Source organism: Vipera ursinii (genome assembly GCF_947247035.1).
Source record: "Vipera ursinii genome assembly, contig: scaffold_146, whole genome shotgun sequence".
NCBI classification, from domain to species: Eukaryota; Metazoa; Chordata; class Lepidosauria; order Squamata; family Viperidae; genus Vipera; species Vipera ursinii.
The window spans coordinates 21,526-38,604 of record NW_028148376.1 but is presented as its reverse complement, the minus strand read 5'-3'; the positions used below and the strand labels follow the sequence as shown (position 1 = coordinate 38,604).

Below are 17,079 nucleotides of genomic sequence, written 5' to 3'. Positions count from 1 at the left end.
CTGTGTGATTGTGTTGCATTGACTTTCCACCTTTTCTCAAATGGGGGATCTGAAGAAGTGTGTGTGTGTGTGTGTGTGTGATTGTGTTGCATTAACTTTCCGCCTTTTCTCAAATAGGGGGGGGTCTGAAGTAGAAGTATGTGTGTTGTGTGTGTGTGATTTCGTTGCATTGACTTTCCACTTTTCCCAAATGGGGGGGCTGAAGAAGAGTTTGTGGGTCTGTGTGATTGTGTTGCATTGACTTTCCGCCTTTTCTCAAATGGGGGATCTGAAGAAGAAGTGTGTGTGTGTGTGTGTGTGTGTGTGTGTGTGATTTTGTTGCATTGACTTTCCGCTTTTCTCAAATGAGGGAGGGCTGAAGAAGAAGAAGAAGAGTGTGTTTGTGTGTCTGTGTGATTTTCTTGCATTGACTTTCCACCTTTTCACAAATGGGGGATCTGAAGAAGTGTGTGTGTGATTGTGTTGCATTGACTTTCCGCCATTTCTCAAATGGGGGATCTGAAGAAGTGTGTGTGTGTGTGTATTATGATTTGGTTGCATTGACTTTCCGCTTTTCTCAAATGGGAGCTGAAGAAGAGTGTGTTTGTGTGTCTGTGTGATTGTGTTGCATTAACTTTCCGCCTATTCTCGAATGGGGGGGTCTGAAGTAGAAGTATGTGTGGTGTGTGTGTGTGTGTGTGATTGTGTTGCATTAACTTTCTGCCTATTCTCAAATAGAGGGGGTCTGAAGTAGAAGTATGTGTGTTGTGTGTGTATATGTGTATGATTTTGTTGCATTGACTTTCCACCTTTTCTCAAAGGGGTGGGTCTGAAGTAGAAGAGTGTGTTTGTGTGTCTGTGTGATTTCGTTGCATTAACTTTCCGCCTTTTCTCAAGTGGGGGATCTGAAGAAGTGTGTGTGTGTGTGTGTGTGTGTGTGTGTATTATGATTTGGTTGCATTGACTTTCCGTTTTTCTCAAATGGGGGCTGAAGAAGAGTGTGTTTGTGTGTCTGTGTGATTGTGTTGCATTAACTTTCCGCCTATTCTCGAATAGGGGGGGGTCTGAAGTAGAAGTATGTGTGGTGTGTGTGTGTGTGTGTGATTGTGTTGCATTGACTTTCTGCCTTTTCTCAAATGGGGGATCTGAAGAAGTGTGTGTGTGTGTGTATGTGTGTGATTGTGTTGCATTGACTTTCCGCCTTTTCTCAAATGGGGGATCTGAAGAAGTGTGTGTGTGTGTGTGTGTGTGATTGTGTTGCATTGACTTTCCGCCTTTTCTCCAATGGGGGATCTGAAGAAGAGTTTGTGTGTCTGTGTGATTGTGTTGCATTGACTTTCCGCCTTTTCTCAAATGGGGGATCTGAAGAAGAAGTGTGTGTGTGTGTGTATGTGTGTGATTGTGTTGCATTGACTTTCTGCCTTTTCTCAAATGGGGGATCTGAAGAAGAAGTGTGTGTGTGTGTGTATGTGTGTGATTGTGTTGCAGTGACTTTCTGCCTTTTCTCAAATGGGGGATCTGAAGAAGTGTGTGTGTGTGTGTGTTGCATTGACTTTCCGCCTTTTCTCAAATGGGGAATCTGAAGAAGTGTGTGTGTGTGTCTGTGTGTGTATGCCTGTGTGATTGTGTTGCATTGACTTTCCGCTTTTCTCAAATGGGGGATTTGAAGAAGAAGTGTGTGTGTGTGTTTGTGTTTGTGTGTGTGTGTGTGATTGTGTTGCATTGACTTTCCGCCTTTTCTCAAATGGGGAATCTGAAGAAGTGTGTGTGTGTGTCTGTGTGTGTATGCCTGGGTGATTGTGTTGCATTGACTTTCCGCTTTTCTCAAATGGGGGATCTGAAGAAGAAGTGTGTGTGTGTGTTTGTGTGTGTGTGTGTGTGATTGTGTTGCATTGACTTTCCGCCTTTTCTCAAATGGGGAATCTGAAGAAGTGTGTGTGTGTGTGTGTGTGTGTGTGTGTGTGTATGCCTGTGTGATTGTGTTGCATTGACTTTCCGCTTTTCTCAAATGGGGGATCTGAAGAAGAAGTGTGTGTGTGTGTGTGTATGCCTGTGTGATTGTGTTGCATTGACTTTCCGCCTTTTCTCAAATAGGGGGGGGGGGTTCTGAAGTAGAAGTATGTGTGTTGTGTGTGATTTTAAAAACCTCATTTTAAAATCCCCTCCTCTTTTCCAACTTTGGCCCGGAGAAGCCACAACTGCCGAGTTTCCCTCCACACACACACACACACACCCGAAACTCCAAAAATACTTTCCCGGAATTCCGGAATTCCGGAATTCTTCCAGGTGGAAATTGATGGACGGACGGTTGACCGGAGCCGTCCGTCAAGTTGATTTGACATCCGATCGTTTGGCCGTTGTCCGGTCTAAAGAGATCGTCTCCCAAGGGGATGCGAGTTGTGGGGGGGGGGGGGTTTGTGTGTGTTTGGTTTGTGTGTGTGTGTGTTGTTGTGGTTTTTCAACAAAGGAGCCGCTCCTCCCCTCCTCTCCCGCCCCCCCCTTCCCCATTCGGGGAGGGGCTTCCTTGCCCCCCTCCTATAAAGTTTGATTGTAAACCAGGGGTCTTCAAAACTTGGCCCTTTGGTGACTCGTGGACTTCAACTCCCAGAATTCCTCAGCGAGGCACGCCGGCTGAGGAATTCTGGGAGTTGAAGTCCAGAAGTCATCCAAGGGCCAAGTTGGAAGACCCCTGTATGTAAACTCATCGGCCAATTAAAGCGGCAGGTGGAAGCGGGGTGGGGGTGGGGGCGTTGAGGAGGCTGGGATCAAGTGGATCGGAATCTCAGGGGGGGGTGTCCTCTGGAACTACCCGCCACTAGATCCTTGAAGTCGGGCGGCCGGATCCCCTTCCGAAGGACCCGGCGGGGGAGATTTGCCAGCTCTCCGAGTCTCTCGGCTTCGGGTTTTTCTCTGCTGATGAAGAGAGGCGAAGGTTTGTGGACTTCGACTCCCAGAATTCCCTAGCCGACCTTGGAGTGGGGAGGGGGGTGGGTGCTGCAGGGGCGGTTATCCTGCGGATCAGTTAGGGTTCTGGGCTCCGAGAGATCCACCATCCGGTCCCTTTTAAGGCTGGGGTCTCGGCGACCTTGGCCACTTCTGGACTACAACTCCCAGAATTCCCTACTCCCCGCTCCTGGGTGTTTTCCACACACACACACCTCATTACCAGCCCGTCTGGTGCTGGTAGCTGGCGGAGGAATTCTGGGAGTTGAAGTCCTGAAGTCTTTTTAAGCGGCCAAGGTTGGGGAATCCTCCCTTAGGGAAGCCTGGCTGGCGGAGGAATTCTGGGAGTTGAAGTCCTGAAGTCTTTTTAAGCGGCCAAGGTTGGAGAATCGTCCGTTAGGGAAGCCTGGCTGGCAGGGGGAGGGAATTCTGGGAGTTGAAGTCCAGAAGTCTTTTTAAGCGGCCAAGGTTGGAGAATCCTCCGTTAGGGAAGCCTGGCTGGCAGGGGGAGGGAATTCTGGGACTTGAAGTCCAGAAGTCTTTTTAAGCGGCCCAGGTTGGAGAATCCTCCGTTAGGGAAGCCTGGCTGGCAGGGGGAGGGAATTCTGGGAGTTGAAGTCCAGAAGTCTTTTTAAGCGGCCAAGGTTGGAGAATCCTCCCTTAGGGAAGCCTGGCTAGCGGAGGAATTCTGGGAGTTGAAGTCCTGAAGTCTTTTTAAGCGGCCCAGGTTGGAGAATCCTCCCTTAGGGAAGCCTGGCTGGCAGGGGGAGGGAATTCTGGGAGTTGAAGTCCAGAAGTCTTTTTAAGCGGCCCAGGTTGGAGAATCCTCCCTTAGGGAAGCCTGGCTGGCAGGGGGAGGGAATTCTGGGAGTTGAAGTCCAGAAGTCTTTTTAAGCGGCCAAGGTTGGAGAATCCTCCCTTAGGGAAGCCTGGCTAGCGGAGGAATTCTGGGAGTTGAAGTCCTGAAGTCTTTTTAAGCGGCCCAGGTTGGGGAATCTTCCCTTAGGGAAGCCTGGCTAGCGGAGGAATTCTGGGAGTTGAAGTCCAGAAGTCTTTTTAAGCGGCCAAGGTTGGAGAATCCTCCATTAGGGAAGCCTGGCTAGCGGAGGAATTCTGGGAGTTGAAATCCTGAAGTCTTTTTAAGCGGCCCAGGTTGGAGAATCCTCCGTTAGGGAAGCCTGGCTGGCGGGGGAATTCTGGGAGTTGAAGTCCAGAAGTCTTTTTAAGCGGCCAAGGTTGGAGAATCCTCCCTTAGGGAAGCCTGGCTGGCAGGGGGAGGGAATTCTGGGAGTTGAAGTCCAGAAGTCTTTTTAAGCGGCCAAGGTTGGAGAATCCTCCCTTAGGGAAGCCTGGCTAGCGGAGGAATTCTGGGAGTTGAAGTCCAGAAGTCTTTTTAAGCGGCCCAGGTTGGAGAATCCTCCCTTAGGGAAGCCTGGCTAGCGGAGGAATTCTGGGAGTTGAAGTCCTGAAGTCTTTTTAAGCGGCCCAGGTTGGAGAATCCTCCCTTAGGGAAGCCTGGCTGGCGGGTGAGGGAATTCTGGGAGTTGAAGTCCAGAAGTCTTTTTAAGCGGCCCAGGTTGGAGAATCCTCCGTTAGGGAAGCCTGGCTAGCGGAGGAATTCTGGGAGTTGAAGTGCAGAAGTCTTTTTAAGCGGCCAAGATTGGAGAATCCTCCCTTAGGGAAGCCTGGCTAGCGGAGGAATTCTGGGAGTTGAAGTCCAGAAGTCTTTTTAAGCGGCCCAGGTTGGAGAATCCTCCGTTAGGGAAGCCTGGCTAGCGGAGGAATTCTGGGAGTTGAAGTCCAGAAGTCTTTTTAAGCGGCCAAGGTTGGAGAATCCTCCCTTAGGGAAGCCTGGCTGGCGGGTGAGGGGAATTCTGGGAGTTGAAGTCCAGAAGTCTTTTTAAGCGGCCAAGGTTGGAGAATCCTCCGTTAGGGAAGCCTGGCTAGCAGAGGAATTCTGGGAGTTGAAGTCCTGAAGTCTTTTTAAGCGGCCAAGGTCGGAGAATCCTCCATTAGGGAAGCCTGGCTAGCAGAGGAATTCTGGGAGTTGAAGTCCTGAAGTCTTTTTAAGCGGCCCAAGTTGGAGAATCCTCCCTTAGGGAAGCCTGGCTAGCGGAGGAATTCTGGGAGTTGAAGTCCTGAAGTCTTTTTAAGCGGCCAAGCTTGGAGAATCCTCCCTTAGGGAAGCCTGGCTAGCGGAGGAATTCTGGGAGTTGAAGTCCTGAAGTCTTTTTAAGCGGCCAAGGTTGGAGAATCCTCCGTTAAGGAAGCCTGGCTGGCGGGTGAGGGGAATTCTGGGAGTTGAAGTGCAGAAGTCTTTTTAAGCGGCCAAGGTTGGAGAATCCTCCCTTAGGGAAGCCTGGCTGGCGGAGGAATTCTGGGAGTTGAAGTCCAGAAGTCTTTTTAAGCGGCCAAGCTTGGAGAATCCTCCCTTAGGGAAGCCTGGCTGGCGGAGGAATTCTGGGAGTTGAAGTCCAGAAGTCTTTTTAAGCGGCCCAGGTCGGAGAATCCTCCGTTAGGGAAGCCTGGCTAGCAGAGGAATTCTGGGAGTTGAAGTCCTGAAGTCTTTTTAAGTGGCCCAGGTTGGAGAATCCTCCGTTAGGGAAGCCTGGCTGGCAGGGGGAGGGAATTCTGGGAGTTGAAGTCCTGAAGTCTTTTTAAGCGGCCAAGGTTGGAGAATCCTCCGTTAGGGAAGCCTGGCTAGCAGAGGAATTCTGGGAGTTGAAGTCCAGAAGTCTTTTTAAGCGGCCAAGCTTGGAGAATCCTCCCTTAGGGAAGCCTGGCTGGCGGAGGAATTCTGGGAGTTGAAGTCCAGAAGTCTTTTTAAGCGGCCCAGGTCGGAGAATCCTCCGTTAGGGAAGCCTGGCTAGCAGAGGAATTCTGGGAGTTGAAGTCCTGAAGTCTTTTTAAGTGGCCCAGGTTGGAGAATCCTCCGTTAGGGAAGCCTGGCTGGCAGGGGGAGGGAATTCTGGGAGTTGAAGTCCTGAAGTCTTTTTAAGCGGCCAAGGTTGGAGAATCCTCCGTTAGGGAAGCCTGGCTAGCAGAGGAATTCTGGGAGTTGAAGTCCAGAAGTCTTTTTAAGCGGCCAAGCTTGGAGAATCCTCCCTTAGGGAAGCCTGGCTGGCGGAGGAATTCTGGGAGTTGAAGTCCAGAAGTCTTTTTAAGCGGCCCAGGTCGGAGAATCCTCCGTTAGGGAAGCCTGGCTAGCAGAGGAATTCTGGGAGTTGAAGTCCTGAAGTCTTTTTAAGCGGCCAAGGTTGGAGAATCCTCCGTTAGGGAAGCCTGGCTGGCAGGGGGAGAGAATTCTGGGAGTTGAAGTCCTGAAGTCTTTTTAAGCGGCCAAGGTTGGAGAATCCTCCGTTAGGGAAGCCTGGCTGGCAGGGGGAGGGAATTCTGGGAGTTGAAGTCCAGAAGTCTTTTTAAGCGGCCAAGGTTGGAGAGCCCTGCCTTAAAAGGGACCGGATAGTGGATCTCTCGGAACCCAACCCCCCCCCAAACAGCCCGTTTGAGCAGCTGCACAACGCAGCCCCCTCCCCCTCCAGGGCTGGCAGGAAAGCAGGCTGAGAAGATTCACACACACACACACACACACACACACACACACACACACACACACAGAAACACACAAAGACACACACAACTGTACCCTGCTCCTCCCAGCCCCCCTCCCCCCCCCAAGTGCCAGGGGAGGGGCAGGAAGGAGACCCCAGAGGTAGATCCGGAAAACCACCCATCATCCTTGGGAGCAGGGAAGTGCACGCGCACAGACACACACACACACAGACAGACACACAACTGTACCCTGCCCCTCCCAGCCCCCCCCCAAGTGCCAAGGGAGGGGCAGGGAGGAGACCCCAGAGGTAGATCCGGGAAAACCACCCATCATCCTTGGGAGCAGGGAAGTGCACACGCACAGACACACACACACACACACACACAAACACACACAGACACACAACTGTACCCTGCTCCTCCCAGGCCCCCCTCCCCCCCTGAGTGCCAGGGGAGGGGCAGGAAGGAGACCCCAGAGGTAGACCCGGGAAAACCACCCATCATCCTTGGGAGCAGGGAAGTGCACACGCACAGACACACACACACAAACACACAAAGACAGACACACAACTGTACCCTGCCCCTCCCAGCCCCCCCCCCCGAGTGCCAGGGGAGGGGCAGGAAGGAGACCCCAGAGGTAGACCCGGGAAAACCACCCATCCTCCTTGGGAGCGGGGAAGTGCACACGCACAGACACACACACACAAACACACACACACAGACAGACACACAACTGCACCCTGCCCCTCCCAGCCCCCCCCCCCCGAGTGCCAGGGGAGGGGCAGGAAGGAGACCCCAGAGGTAGACCCTGGAAAACCACCCATCCTCCTTGGGAGCGGGGAAGTGCGCGCACACACACACACAAACACAAACACACACACACACACACATACACACACAGATAGACACACAACTGTACCCTGCTCCTCCCAGCCCCCCCCCCCCCAGTGCCAGGGGAGAGGCAGGAGGGAGACCCCAGAGGTAGATCCGGGAAAACCACCTTGGGAATGGGGAAGCCCACACACACACACACACACAAAGACACACACTGACAAAGACACAGGCACCCCAGTTGGCAGGCCCCCAATCTGGTCAGGCGGGTGGGGCCTACGCCCGGCCCCTCCCTCTCGGACCCATCTCCCCCATCTAGCCGGCACCCCGAAGCTGTCAAGACACACCGACAACTCCCCATTGGCCTGTGTGGGTCCTTCAGCATCCCCGAGATTCGGTTGTGCGACCGTTTGCTGCGGGTTGCTCTAAAAAGCTGGAGGCTCTCCTGTTTTTTTTTTTTTTTTCTCTGTTGGTACCCTGGGCGTCCCGAGTGCGAAAGCCTGGTCGGGGTGGGGTGGGGGGGGCCAGGAAGAGCTTGCTCTCCCACGCCAGGCCCAGGCGCGCAGGCACACACGCGCAAAGACGCACAACACTCCCCAGCTTGGCATTTCCAAGCGTTTTTTGTCCCAATTTGGTGCACGGCGGCGGCCCGGCCGGCTGGCCGGCCCGGCACAAGGTGGCTAATTTTAGCTCTGGGGAAGCGGGGGGGGGGGGGCAAAAAGAGACCAGATGGAGAGACACACACACACACACACACACACACACACACACACACACACCCCCGTGGCCCTCTTTTGCGGAAGGAGGCTCGGCCGGAGAACAGGCTAGTCGGGTGTCTGTGTGTGTGTGTGTGTGTGTGTGTGTGTGTGTGTGTGTGTGTGTGTGTGTGTGTGTGTTTTGGAAGGGGGGAGGACTTTTCCATCTCTTCTTCAGCACCCCAAGGCTGCCCCCTCCCAGCTTTAAAGAGGTCCAGATGGACACACACACACACACACACACACACCCCGGGGCCCTCTTTTGCGGAAGGAGGCTCGGCCGGAGAACAGGCTAGTCGTGTGTGTGTGTGTGTGTGTGTGTGTGTGTGTTTTGGAAGGGGGGAGGACTTTTCCATCTCTTCTTCAGCACCCCAAGGCTGCCCCCTCCCAGCTTTAAAGAGGTCCAGATGGACACACACACATACACATTCTCACACACACACACACACACCGTGGCCCTCTTTTGTGGAAGGAGGCTCGGCCGGACAACAGGCTAGTCGTGTGTGTGTGTGTGTGTGTGTGTGTGTGTGTGTTTTGGAAGGGGGGGGGGAACTTTTCCATCTCTTCTTCAGCACCCCAAGGCTGCCCCCTCCCAGCTTTAAAGAGGTCCAGATGGACACACACACACACACACACACACACCCCGTGGCCCTCTTTTGCGGAAGGAGGCTCGGCCGGAGAACAGGCTAGTTGTGTGTGTGTGTGTGTGTGTGTGTGTGTGTGTGCGCTTTGGAAGGGGGGAGGACTTTTCCATCTCTTCTTCAGCACCCCAAGGCTGCCCCCTCCCAGCTTTAAAGAGGTCCAGATGGACACACACACATACACATTCTCACACACACACACACACACACACACCCCGTGGTCCTCTTTTGCGGAAGGAGGCTCGGCCGGAGAACAGGCTAGTCGTGTGTGTGTGTGTGTGTGTGTGTGTGTGTGTGTGTGTGTGTGTGTGTTTTGGAAGGGGGGGGAACTTTTCCATCTCTTCTTCAGCACCCCAAGGCTGCCCCCTCCCAGCTTTAAAGAGGTCCAGATGGACACACACACACACACACATTCTCACACACACACACCCCGTGGCCCTCTTTCGCGGAAGGAGGCTCGGCCGGAGATCAGGCTAGTTGTGTGTGTGTGTGTGTGTGTGTTTTGGAAGGGGAGAGGACTTTTCCATCTCTTCTTCAGCACCCCAAGGCTGCCCCCTCCCAGCTTTAAAGAGGTCCAGGTGGACACACACACACACACACACATTCTCACACACAAACACACACACCGTGGCCCTCTTTTGCGGAAGGAGGCTCGGCGGGACAACAGGCTAGTCGGGTGTGTGTGTGTGTGTGTGTGTGTGTGTGTGTTTTGGAAGGGGGGGGAACTTTTCCATCTCTTCTTCAGCACCCCAAGGCTGCCCCCTCCCAGCTTTAAAGAGGTCCAGATGGACACACAAACACACACACACACACACACATTCTCACACACACAGACACACACACCCCGTGGTCCTCTTTTGCGGAAGGAGGCTCGGCCGGACAATAGGCTAGTCGGCTGTGTGTGTGTGTGTGTGTGTGTGTGTGTGTGTGTGTGTGTGTGTTTTGGAAGGGGGGGGAACTTTTCCATCTCCTCTTCAGCACCCCAAGGCTGCCCCCTCCCAGCTTTAAAGAGGTCCAGATGGACACACACACACACACACATTCTCACACACACACACACACCCCGTGGCCCTCTTTTGCGGAAGGAGGCTCGGCCGGAGAACAGGCTAGTCGGGTGTGTGCGTGTGTGTGTGTGTGTGTGTGTGTGTGTTTTGGAAGGGGGGGAGGAACTTTTCCATCTCTTCTTCAGCACCCCAAGGCTGCCCCCTCCCAGCTTTAAAGAGGTCCAGATGGACACACACACACACACACACACACACACCCCGTGGCCCTCTTTTGCGGAAGGAGGCTCGGCCGGAGATCAGGCTAGTTGTGTGTGTGTGTGTGTGTGTGTGTGTGTGTGTGTGTGCTTTGGAAGGGAGGGGGAACTTTTCCATTTCTTCTTCAGCACCCCAAGGCTGCCCCCTCCCAGCTTTAAAGAGGTCCAGATGGACACACACACACACACACATTCTCACACACACACACACACCCCGTGGCCCTCTTTTGCGGAAGGAGGCTCGGCCGGACAACAGGCTAGTCGTGTGTGTGCGTGTGTGTGTGTGTGTGTGTGTGTGTGTTTTGGAAGGGGGGAACTTTTCCATCTCTTCTTCAGCACCCCAAGGCTGCCCCCTCCCAGCTTTAAAGAGGTCCAGATGGACACACACACATACACATTCTCACACACACACACACACCGTGGCCCTCTTTTGTGGAAGGAGGCTCGGCCGGACAACAGGCTAGTCGTGTGTGTGTGTGTGTGTGTGTGTGTGTGTGTGTTTTGGAAGGGGGGGAGGAACTTTTCCATCTCTTCTTCAGCACCCCAAGGCTGCCCCCTCCCAGCTTTAAAGAGGTCCAGATGGACACACACACACACACACACACACACACACACACACACACGTGGCCCTCTTTTGCGGAAGGAGGCTCGGCCGGACAACAGGCTAGTCGGTGTGTGTGTGTGTGTGTGTGTGTGTGTGTTTTGGAAGGGGGGGAACTTTTCCATCTCTTCTTCGGCACCCCAAGGCTGCCCCCTCCCAGCTTTAAAGAGGTCCAGGTGGACACACAAACACACACACACACATACACAAACAAATGGACAGAGAGAGAGAGAGAGAGAGAGACTCCGTGTCGCTCTTCTGGGGAATGGAGGAAGCTCAGCCAAGCACTCTGGAGGGGGTTTTTTTGGGGGGGGGTTTCTTATCTCTCCCCCTCCCCCAGTTCTTGTAAAAAAAAAAACCCAGCCCACTCTGGTTTAGTGGAACTGGGCAGGCCGGGGCAGGCCGGCACCGGACGGGCCATGTTGTGGGTGCGAGGCCTGACGGTCAGGTGGCCTCTCTCTCCTCCTCCTCCTCCTCCTCTTTCCCTCTCTCTCTTTCTCTCTTTCTCTGGCTCCTTCTCTCTCTCTCTCTCTCTCTCTCTCGCTCCCTTTCTTTTTTTTTCTCTCTCTGTCTCTCTTTCTCTCCCTCCCTCTTTCCTTCTGTCTTTCTCTCTCTCACACACACACACACACTTTTTCTTTTTCCTTCTTTCTCTTTCTCTCTCTTCCTCCCTTTCTCTCTCACCCTCTTTCTTTCCCTCTCTCTTGCTCTTTCTCTCTCTCTCCTTCCCTCTTTCTCTCTCTCTTTCTCTCTCCCTTTCTCTCTCACTCTTTCCCTCTTTCTCTTGCTCTTTCTCCTTCCCCCTTTCTCTCTTTCCCTCTTTCTCTGGCTCCTTCTCTCTCTCTCTCTCTCTCGCTCCCTTTCTTTTTTTTCTCTCTCTGTCTCTCTTTCTCTCCCTCCCTCTTTCCTTCTGTCTTTCTCTCTCTCTCACACACACACACACTTTTTCTTTTTCCTTCTTTCTCTTTCTCTCTCTTCCTCCCTTTCTCTCTCACCCTCTTTCTTTCCCTCTCTCTTGATCTTTCTCTCTCTTTCCCTCTTTCTCTCTCCCTTTCTCTCTCACTCTTTCTTTCCCTCTCTCTTGCTCTTTCTCTCTCTCTCCTTCCCTCTTTCTCTCTCTCTTTCTCTCTCTCTCCCTTTCTCTCTCACCCTCTTTCTTTCCCTCTCTCTTGCTCTTTCTCTCTCTCTTTCCCTCTTTCTCTCTCTCTCCCTTTCTCTCTCACCCTCTTTCTTTCCCTCTCTCTTGCTCTTTCTCTCTCTCTCCTTCCCTCTTTCTCTCTCTCTTTCTCCCTCTCTCCCTTTCTCTCTCACCCTCTTTCTTTCCCTCTCTCTTGCTCTTTCTCTCTCTCTCCTTCCCTCTTTCTCTCTCTCTCCCTTTCTCTCTCACCCTCCACCCTCTTTCTTTCCCTCTCTCTTGCTCCTTTTCTCTTCCTTTGTCCCTCCCTCTTTCTCCCTCCCTCCCTTTCTTTCCCTCTCTTGCTCCTTCTCTCTCTCCTTCCCTCTTTCTCTCTCTTTCTCTCTCTCCCTCTTTCTTTCCCTCTTTCTCTTGCTCCTTCTCTTTCCCCCTTTCTCTCTTTCCCTCTTTCTCTTTCTCTCTCCCCCTTTCTCTCTCACCCTCTTTCTTTCCCTCTCTCTTGCTCCTTTTCTCTTCCTTTCTCCCTCCCTCTTTCTCTCTCCCTCCCTTTCTTTCCCTCTCTTGCTCCTTCTCTCTCTCCTTCCCTCTTTCTCTCTCTTTCTCTCTCTCCCTCTTTCTTTCCCTCTTTCTCTTGCTCCTTCTCTTTCCCCCTTTCTCTCTTTCCCTCTTTCTCTTTCTCTCTCCCCCTTTCTCTCTCACCCTCTTTCTTTCCCTCTCTCTTGCTCCTTTTCTCTTCTTTTCTCCCTCCCTCTTTCTCTCTCCCTCCCTTTCTTTCCCTCCCTCTCTCTCTCTTTCTCTCCCTCCCTCTTTCTCTCTCTTCCTTTCTCTCTCTCCCTCTTTCTTTCCCTCTCTCTTGCTCCTTCTCTCTCTCTCCTTCCCGCATGCTTCCGTCTCTCTCTCCCCCTCCCCATTCCTGGCATCTTTTCCCAGCCCGTCTGGCGCCAAAATCGCCACGCTCAGCCGACGGCCCTCCTGCCTCTGTTGCTCCTGGGGAGGCGCAGGGGGGGCCTGAATTTGGGAGGGGGGACAGCTGGCCGAGGCGGGGCTGCCCCAGTGCTCCCTCCCTCCTCCCCCTGTCTGACTGGCGGGGAGGGGGGTTGAGTTGGGGGGGCTGCCTCTTTTGAGAGCAAAGCAGGCTGGGTAAGGTTTCCCCCCCCCCCCCGCAAATAATTTGCTCGCTCCCCACTTCCCAGCCAGCTGCTTCTTGCTCGGGGGAGGAATCCTTTGGAAGGGAGCTCGGAGGTCATCCAGTCCAACCCCCTGCTCCAGCAGGACAGCCTGACCGGATCCTTGGGTTGGAAGGGACCTCGGAGGTCATCCAGTCCAACCCCCTGCTCCACAGGAGACCCTTCCAGGATCATTGAGCTGGAAGGGACCTTGGAGGTCATCTAGTCCAACCCCCTGCTCCAGCAGGAGAGCCCGACAGGATCACAGAATAACAGAGTTGGAAGCGACCTCGGAGGTCATCTAATCTATCCTCCTGCTCAAGCAAGAGACTTTACAGAATAATAGAAGGGACCTTGGAGGTCATCCAGTCCAACCCCCTGCTCCAGCAGGACAGCCTGACGGGATCATTGGGTTAGAAGGGACCTTGGAGGTCATCCAGTCCAACCCCCTGCTCCAGCAGGAGGCCCTTACAGGATCATTGAGTTGGAAGGGACCTTGGAGGTCATCCAGTCCAACCCCCTCCTCCAGCAGGAGACCCTTCCAGGATCATTGAGTTGGAAGGGACCTCAGAGGTCATCTAATCTATCCCCCTGCTCAAGCAAGAGACTTTACAGAATTCCAGAATAATAGAAGGGACCTTGGAGGTCATCTAGTCCAACCCGCTGCTCCACAGGAGGCCCTTACAGGATCATTGAGTTGGAAGGGACCTCGGAGGTCATCTAATCTATCTCCCTGCTCAAGCAGGAGACCCTTCCAGGATCATTGAGTTGGAAGGGACCTCGGAGGTCATCTAATCTATCTCCCTGCTCAAGCAAGAGACTTTACAGAATAATAGAAGGGACCTTGGAGGTCATCTAGTCCAACCCCCTCCTCCAGCAGGAGACCCTTCCAGGATCATTGAGTTGGAAGGGACCTCGGAGGTCATCTAATCTATCCCCCTGCTCAAGCAAGAGACTTTACAGAATTCCAGAATAATAGAAGGGACCTTGGAGGTCATCTAGTCCAACCCGCTGCTCCACAGGAGGCCCTTACAGGATCATTGAGTTGGAAGGGACCTTGGAGGTCATCCAGGCCAACCCCCTGCTCCAGCAGGAGACCCTTCCAGGATCATTGAGTTGGAAGGGACCTCGGAGGTCATCTAATCTATCCCCCTGCTCAAGCAAGAGACTTTACAGAATTCCAGAATAATAGAAGGGACCTTGGAGGTCATCTAGTCCAACCCGCTGCTCCACAGGAGGCCCTTACAGGATCATTGAGTTGGAAGGGACCTTGGAGGTCATCCAGGCCAACCCCCTGCTCCAGCAGGAGACCCTTCCAGGATCATTGAGTTGGAAGGGACCTCGGAGGTCATCTAATCTATCCCCCTGCTCAAGCAAGAGACTTTAAAGAATAATAGAAGGGACCTTGGAGGTCATCTAGTCCAACCCCCTCCTCCAGCAGGAGACCCTTCCAGGATCATTGAGTTGGAAGGGACCTCGGAGGCCGTCTAATCTATCCCCCTGCTCAAGCAAGAGACTTTACAGAATTTTAGAATAATAGAAGGGACCTTGAAGGTCATCTAGTCCAACCCCCTGCTCCACAGGAGACCCTTACAGGATCATTGAGTTGGAAAGGACCTTGGAGGTCATCTAGTCCAACCCCCTCCTCCAGCAGGAGACCCTTCCAGGATCATTGAGTTGGAAGGGACCTCGGAGGCCATCTAATCTATCCCCCTGCTCAAGCAAGAGACTTTACAGAATTTTAGAATAATAGAAGGGACCTTGGAGATCATCTAGTCCAACCCCCTGCTCCACAGGAGACCCTTACAGGATCATTGAGTTGGAAAGGACCTTGGAGGTCATCTAGTCCAACCCCCTCCTCCAGCAGGAGACCCTTCCAGGATCATTGAGTTGGAAGGGACCTCGGAGGTCATCTAATCTATCCCCCTGCTCAAGCAAGAGACTTTACAGAATTCCAGAATAATAGAAGGGACCTTGGAGGTCATCCAGTCCAACCCCCTGCTCCAGCAGGAGACCCTTCCAGGATCATTGAGTTGGAAGGGACCTCGGAGGTCATCCAGTCCAACCCCCTGCTCCACAGGAGACCCTTCCAGGATCATTGAGCTGGAAGGGACCTTGGAGGTCATCCAGTCCAACCCCCTCCTCCAGCAGGAGACCCTTCCAGGATCATTGAGTTGGAAGGGACCTCGGAGGTCATCTAATCTATCCCCCTGCTCAAGCAAGAGACTTTACAGAATTCCAGAATAATAGAAGGGACCTTGGAGGTCATCCAGTCCAACCCCCTGCTCCAGCAGGAGACCCTTCCAGGATCATTGAGCTGGAAGGGACCTTGGAGGTCATCCAGGCCAACCCCCTGCTCCAGCAGGAGACCCTTCCAGGATCATTGAGTTGGAAGGGACCTCGGAGGTCATCTAATCTATCCCCCTGCTCAAGCAAGAGACTTTAAAGAATAATAGAAGGGACCTTGGAGGTCATCTAGTCCAACCCCCTCCTCCAGCAGGAGACCCTTCCAGGATCATTGAGTTGGAAGGGACCTCGGAGGCCGTCTAATCTATCCCCCTGCTCAAGCAAGAGACTTTACAGAATTTTAGAATAATAGAAGGGACCTTGAAGGTCATCTAGTCCAACCCCCTGCTCCACAGGAGACCCTTACAGGATCATTGAGTTGGAAAGGACCTTGGAGGTCATCTAGTCCAACCCCCTCCTCCAGCAGGAGACCCTTCCAGGATCATTGAGTTGGAAGGGACCTCGGAGGTCATCTAATCTATCCCCCTGCTCAAGCAAGAGACTTTACAGAATTCCAGAATAATAGAAGGGACCTTGGAGGTCATCCAGTCCAACCCCCTGCTCCAGCAGGAGACCCTTCCAGGATCATTGAGTTGGAAGGGACCTCGGAGGTCATCCAGTCCAACCCCCTGCTCCAGCAGGACAGCCTGACCAGATCATTGGGTTGGAAGGGACCTTGGAGGTCATCTAATCTATCCCCCTGCTCAAGCAAGAGACTTTACAGAATAATAGAAGGGACCTTGGAGGTCATCTAGTCCAACCCCCTCCTCCAGCAGGAGACCCTTCCAGGATCATTGAGTTGGAAGGGACCTCGGAGGTCATCTAATCTATCTCCCTGCTCAAGCAAGAGACTTTACAGAATTCCAGAATAATAGAAGGGACCTTGGAGGTCATCCAGTCCAACCCCCTGCTCCAGCAGGAGACCCTTCCAGGATCATTGAGCTGGAAGGGACCTTGGAGGTCATCCAGGCCAACCCCCTGCTCCAGCAGGAGACCCTTCCAGGATCATTGAGTTGGAAGGGACCTCGGAGGTCATCTAATCTATCCCCCTGCTCAAGCAAGAGACTTTAAAGAATAATAGAAGGGACCTTGGAGGTCATCTAGTCCAACCCCCTCTTCCAGCAGGAGACCCTTCCAGGATCATTGAGTTGGAAGGGACCTCGGAGGCCATCTAATCTATCCCCCTGCTCAAGCAAGAGACTTTGCAGAATTTTAGAATAATAGAAGGGACCTTGGAGATCATCTAGTCCAACCCCCTGCTCCACAGGAGACCCTTACAGGATCATTGAGTTGGAAAGGACCTTGGAGGTCATCTAGTCCAACCCCCTCCTCCAGCAGGAGACCCTTCCAGGATCATTGAGTTGGAAGGGACCTTGGAGGTCATCCAGTCCAACCCCCTGCTCCAGCAGGAAACCCTTCCAGGATCCTTGAGCTGGAAGGGACCTTGGAGGTCATCCAATCCAACCCCCTGCTCAGGCGGGAAACCCTCTACCATTTCAGACAAATTGCGGCTCAATGCAAGGCCGGGCAGCCTGCGGTCAGCAGCCAGGGAAGCCAGCCTTCCGATGCACCTGGGGATGCCGTTGATCTGTCCGCCCCTGTGCTGCAGATGGGTGGACGGGGGTGGTGGTGGTCCTCAGCCCCTCCCTCCCTCCCTTCCGCAAGGGAGTGAGACCTGGGTTGGGTGGCGAGCAGGATTTGCCCCACGCAAGGGGGGGGGAGACTTTGAGAGATGTAAAACTCTGGAGTGTGGTTACCCTTTGTCCGGTGAGGTCAGAACGGGGCGTCGTTCTGCCGAGGGGGAGGTCAGAACGGAGCATCGGGCTAGTTCCGTTTGGCATTTGCGGCCGCCGTTGGGAGAGCTGACTCGCACGCTAGGGCAGCCTGGTGGGGGGAGCTCAAAGCCGCCCCCCCCTTGTGGCGGAGCAGGAA

General features: G+C 53.4%; 1 protein-coding gene across 1 annotated transcript in view; it reads left to right on the top strand.

Moving 5' to 3' along the window:
* KCNH2 (potassium voltage-gated channel subfamily H member 2) overlaps positions 1–17,079 on the top strand; it is a gene marked incomplete at its 3' end in the record, with an annotated part of 63,048 nt that overhangs the window by 34,408 nt on the left and 11,561 nt on the right. The window lies entirely within an intron of this gene.